The 6,000-nt window shown below is 49.5% G+C and overlaps 1 long non-coding RNA gene across 1 annotated transcript in view; it reads left to right on the top strand.

The window, feature by feature from the left end:
• LOC112551486 overlaps positions 1-6,000 on the top strand; it is a 69,865-nt gene that overhangs the window by 161 nt on the left and 63,704 nt on the right. The window lies entirely within an intron of this gene.

The raw sequence follows: 6,000 nt of genomic DNA, 5'->3' as shown, positions 1-6,000 counted from the left end.
TTGGTTTGTTTGGGGGGGTTTGGGGGGGGAGGGTTTGTTTTGGGTTTTTTAGAAATGGTCCCTGTAGACTCCTGTTTCCTTATACACAGGAGGAACAAGCAAAAGCAGGCAGTTTTCTTGCTCACAGTTTCTAAGTCACCCCTTCCAGTCAGTCCTGTATCCAGGAGGTATTGTCTCCCTGCTCCCTCTTAAGGCCATGCTCATGACTGGTGACAAGAGAAGGAGCTTTTTCCTGGCTTTTTGCTTCTTACACATCTTGCCAAAACAATCCCATAGCTCCTGCATTTGCAATCAGGAGAATTCTCAGCCCACATATGCTAGCTTCTGAATAGATCTTGCCATGCAGCCCATTGCCTTTATCAGTGCCCTCCTATTGTTTCCAGTTACCACTACGTGAAAGGGGTTTTAATAGCTCAGATCAAACACTCCCCTTGACGGCAGTCGTGATCCCCTTCTAGTAGCACACCACACACTGAGCAGAGATTACACAGAATTTATAAATCTCCCTAAGAAAATGTTCCATGCTGCATACACAATAAACCAGGCATGACTGATGCTGGCCATGTCACTTAATTCACTAAGGGATACCATGACTAGAATAGAATAGAATAGAATAGAATAGAACGTGTAACCTGAAAGCAACTTTTATGAAGCTCAGATCTCAGAACAGAGCATGCAAATGCACCCATATTCAGTGTATTTCAGCATATTGTAGAACCTCCCATTCCCTGTTTTTGATCCTGTTTTCTTTGGCAGTCTTTCTAAGGTCTGATGCACTGTGCATGTACTTTGAGCTTCAGCCCTCTGCAGCTTCTAAGTCCTTTCACCTGAGTCTGTTGCACCATGCGTACAGTTGCTTGCCATAAAAAATAGCCTGAACAGCAGCAGTACCCCTGTGCTCCAGCCAGACACTAAAGCAAACCCCACTTGGTGTCATTTGCTGGCACAGTCCAGAAGCATTGAAATTCAGGCTGTGGTCAGCTAGAACAGCATGAGCATCCTGCCCCTCCCAATCAGACACTTGTAATTGGTGTGAAGTAGAGCATAATGCTGAGACAATACAGTGTGGCTGTACTTGCATGTCTCTGCATGCTTGGTCAGCAGGTCCACAGAACTAAACAAGTGCCCAGGGTGAGCATGCAGGCTGTTGTCTGTGAGTCTAGTTGCTGTTGATGTTCTGTCATATATTCCTGCACATGTGCAAGACCATGAGCTTTTTGTTTGCAATATGAGCTCCTTGGGACAGGGGCCATGTGAGGGCCTTATCTGGGGAAGCAGGGGGCTCTCTTATATGTGAAAAAAAGTTAATGAAAGGAAAGTGAGACATGCCCATTAATGGTGCTACTCACCCACATTTACAGCAGCAGATAATGATCATTGGTTAGTTGGATTAACTAATGTCATTTCTCCAGCACTTCCACTTGGTGATCACAAAGCATTTCAAATTATTAATAGGGGGAATCTCAGAACAGTTGTATGTAGAGTGGAATCACAGTGTTATAACAGTTTCGGGGAAACTGAGACACAGAAAACAGTGAGGTCATGGGAGTGAAACTGGAATTTCAGGAAGAAGCATGAAGGTTTAGATACAAACCACAGAGGTAACAGTGCTTTGCATTTAAGAAATGGCCGTCTACATGAGCTGTCAGTCTTAGAGTTCTGCAGTCTGTCTTTTGCTAGAAAGCAGAGATCAGTGCTTCTCTTGATAGCAAGGCATCTTGCAGACACACTGCTATGCTACAGCCAGGTGAACTCTCGATTTGGGGTGAAAGTGAACCCTACTTGTAGGGTTTGTGCACTAAGTTTTCGAGCTACCTGTGGATGTGTTAGGCAAGGCTAGTGCTCCAGTGGGTTCCTAGGCTTCCTGAGGCACCTGGTCATAAGAAACTGAGGTTACCTGTCATATAGTATTAGTATCTTTCCTAAGGAATATTTTTTGCTTCTCTTTTAATGACTGTTTCATGAGAGTGAGACTCATGTAAGCCCCAGCCACTGGGGCTCCAGATATATTGTTCTTATCTCATTTCCCTGCAATCAGATACTTTGGGGAACTCAGGCCTCAGGTTACACTCCAAGTTCTTTTTCCTCTGCTTTTCTGATTAAGTCAATGGGGATGAAAAGAGAAGGCATGAATGACTGATTTTTATTTTGGGGAACAGGAGAAAATATTGTATAGAGCTCACACCACTCAGACCCCACAGTGGCTTGCAGCAGGAGAGATCTGCACAATGACTGAACACGGTCAACACAGAGAAGAGGAAGCCAAGGAAGAAACATGCCAAACAGAGCAAGGGGAAATCCAAAGCTTTGTGCAAAGCTTTGCTACACATAGATTTGCATCCAATCAAGTTCTGGCACAACCTCCAGATGTTCAGAGGTGTCACTAAAATAAGCTTCAGGGCCTGTGGATGCCTAAGAAAACAATTGGCTCCTCTGCAAAACTGCATGGGAAATCCAAAACGAATGGGTTCTTGCCATATTTCAGCACTGCCACTTTTGGTCCTTGGTAGCACCAGGAAGCTCATAGGGAATGGAAATGCCTCCAAGCCTGACTGTTTGGGATGCTTCCTTAAACAGTCTCCTCTGAGCTCAACTTCAACTGGCAGGGTGCCTATGCACATGCATCGAAGCATACACATGCATCAGTTAATCAAGTCTGATAGAGAGTGGTAAGTACCACATTCCAGCAGACTCTGGCATCACATGTATCAGTGTCCCCATGCTGAAAAATGGTGGCAGGGGCGCTTTAACTAAAGCTTGTTCGATGAACTTTAGTTAAAGTGCCCCTGCCACCATTTTTCAGCAAGGGAACGCTGATACATGTGACACTCTAAGCACTCTAATTAAGATCGGCTCTTGGAGCTGCTCTAATTAAAGCGCCCTCCCCCCAACCTGCCAGAACACGTGTATAAATGCCCCCTGAGCCCTTACAAGTGCCTGGTCCTAGGGAGGAGCTTTGACATCACCCTTCAGGCACAAGACTAAACCAGCAGGGAGTGGAATCAGGCTTCCACAGACATCCTAAGGGGGATCATCTATCACTGTTGCCCAGCCGGGGCAGTGTACAGGGCCCAGGAGAGGAATGTGCAGCCACAGGGCCTGGCCAGGGAGTGGGAGGGCGCCATGGGTGGCTCATCCAGGGGATGTGGGGAGGGAAAGTGGGCTAGCTTCCTGCCACTGAACATACTCCCAGGGAGGGGGGCATAGGAGGGGCCCATGCCTCCCTGATTTGTGCACTGGGCAAGGGAGGATGCAGGCTTTGGGCTTCCAAACCTGATATCTTGCCCATGGGAGCCCCATGCCGGCTGCACTGCCATGGCAAGGTGCCCCCTGCCCACCTGGCAGCAGTGACACAGAGTTGTGCCCCTCACTGCTGCCAGGTGGGCAGGGGGGCCCTCATTATGGCGGTGTGACTGGCATAAGGCTCCCAAGGGCAGGACAGTGAGGCAGGGAACCCTGAACCCAGAACGGGCAGCTGGCCCCCACCCCCCATGGGCTCCTCTCCGCTCTGCTCTGGCCGTGCCATTGCGGGGTGAGCAAGCGGGGAGGCAGGCATGTGTCCAGCCTTCCAATTTGGAAAAGGTGGTCACCTGAGCTGGAGCTGGAGAGAGGAGAGCAGCCTCACCACTGACCCAGACAGCCTGTTCCTCTGCAAAGAGTCTCAGGAGAAGCAGGAAGAGCTCCAGGCTCTGGACGGCCACCACACCCATGGCACGTTTGTACAATTGTAGATCCAGCTCCTCCAGGAGATGGATCATGCCTCCTGCTTCTTCTATGCCCTGAAGAAGCGAGGTACCAAGAAGTACATCACCTGCTTCCTGGCAGAGGACAGCACCCTACACACAGATCCTAGCAAGCCGCTATAACCCGGGCGGTACTCCAAGAGGTACCCCCTCTCCAACTGAAGGGATCTGAGCAGGTGGACAAGCACTGTGGGAGGTGTAGGGACTCTCCTCCCCCTATAGAACAGAGTCAGGTCACCAATGGGGACTTAACCATATACCTTTTAATGAGAGAACAGTACTGGGAACATAACCAGTATAAACCAGAGGATATAGGGGACACTACAACGCCCCGAGGGGGCAGGATTCAACAAAAGTTAGACACTTACAATCATACACATATTCATCCAGCTGACAAAAAACAGGGTTAACAAAATATAAAACACAAACAGCAGAACAAACAATACTGGTTGGTGAAATATAAAAGGCACAAAATACAAAACATCAAAGAACAGGGAATAGAGGGCCTAGGTACTTGGAGGGGGGAAAAGGGGAAAAGACCATGGCCCCTTTCCACTGCAACAAGAAACTCATGCTGTTACATCACTCACCACAAGTCATCCCAGCTGGGACTTGAACTCATATCTCCCATGTGGGAGGCAGAAACTCTACCACACAGCCACCAATGCTGATGCTGCTCTAAGCTGCTAGGAGTTTTGACCTTCCTGAAGCCCCAGCCTCACATTGAGCTACCTGACCTCTTACTGGGGGAGTTGGAAGCAGAGCTGGGAACCTCTCAGGTTGCTGCTCAGGTCCTTGCTGGATCTGGGGAGCCTCTCCTGCTGGCCGCAACCTCTCGTAGGGGATCCTGGAGCCCAGCGGGGAGCCTCTCCTGTCGGCCACACGCCGCACTGCTGAGGGTCCAACTGCTGCCTGTAGGTCCCACTCCTTCAGGCTCTTCTGGGGCAACTACTCCCACCTCACTGGCCCAGCTCTTTGAAATTCCTTCCTTGTGGTCCCTCGGTGGTCTCTCCCTTGAGTCAGCTGCACTGCCCCTTTTATCCCCCTCCAGGTGACCCAAGGGGCCAATCAGGGGATATGGAGGGTGAGTCTCTGGGGCCTGATTGGTGAGGAAAGGGAATCCCAAGCCCTCCAATCATCTTTTACCCTTTCAAAACCCCTGGGCTAAATCACTACCAGCTAGCCCATCACACTGCAAAAAGCCAAGAGGTCTTCTATGCAAGACTTGTCATCAAATCTGGCTTATGCTGACATCTGTCAGGTGCTGAGAGAGGGATTGCCATGAGGGACAGCACAAGCAAGTGTACTGGCTGGAGGATCCTCTCACTGAGCGAGTAATCAGATGATGCCTACCAACAAGTCTCCAATTACTGACTGGCTGATAATGCAGTTCTGCTATACCTTCTGTGATGTCCTCGGCCAGAATCTCACCACAGCGTAGGCTGAGTCCAAAGGAGACAGGGAGCTCTCCCTGTGCTGACCCTGCTTCCCAAAAAGGGAGACACCCATGAACGGAGGAACGGGCGCCCAGTCTCGTTCCTCTGTACGGATTACAAGGTTCTAGCCAAGCCACCTTGCTGTGGCTAAAGTCCATGCTGGTGCACATGATCCACATTAACCAGGCATAAATGGTTGTCATACTATCCCTGGTAACCTGTACCTAGCAGTTTTACTGAGAAGTGTCCACAGGCTCCTTGGATACATTCAAGGGGCAGAGGGTACTAGTCAGTGTGTCCTACCCTTGAAGCACTAGTTATTAATCTTTCACATTCATTCCTGTTCCTGTTTTGTCATCTGTTTTCCCCAGTATCCTGTTGGTACAGAGTTAGTGGTCTCCCTCTAATGACAGAGGGAGGCTTACGGTTTCTTGGTGGGCCTAGGCCTACTGCCCCTGTGTAACAAATAGACCTGTCTGACACCGGCGGGAGTGCATGCTTTAGCTGGAGAGCATATGAACAAGGTGTCTCTAAAGCAGAGTTTCTCAACCCGTGCGTTGCAACCCAAAAGTGGGTCATAAGAATATATGAAAGGGTCGCAGACAAATTTAAAAAATGGATCAACAAACTTTAAAAATGGATCCTCCTTTAAAGGAGAAAAACGAGGCAAACCATGGGATGTCCCTTGCAGGCTGGCAGAGCTCCAGCCTGCAAGGGGCTGCTTGGTTGTCTGCAGCAGCTGCTTTCTTCTCCCCCGCCCCCAAAGTTGGCACCCAAAGTGGTTGCCTCTGTCACCCACCTCCCCTGCCCCAGTTACACCA

This window comes from Alligator sinensis, unplaced genomic scaffold, assembly GCF_000455745.1.
Source record: "Alligator sinensis unplaced genomic scaffold, ASM45574v1 scaffold264_1, whole genome shotgun sequence".
In the NCBI taxonomy this organism is placed as follows: domain Eukaryota; kingdom Metazoa; phylum Chordata; order Crocodylia; family Alligatoridae; genus Alligator; species Alligator sinensis.
This window is presented reverse-complemented; position numbering and strand designations above follow the sequence as displayed.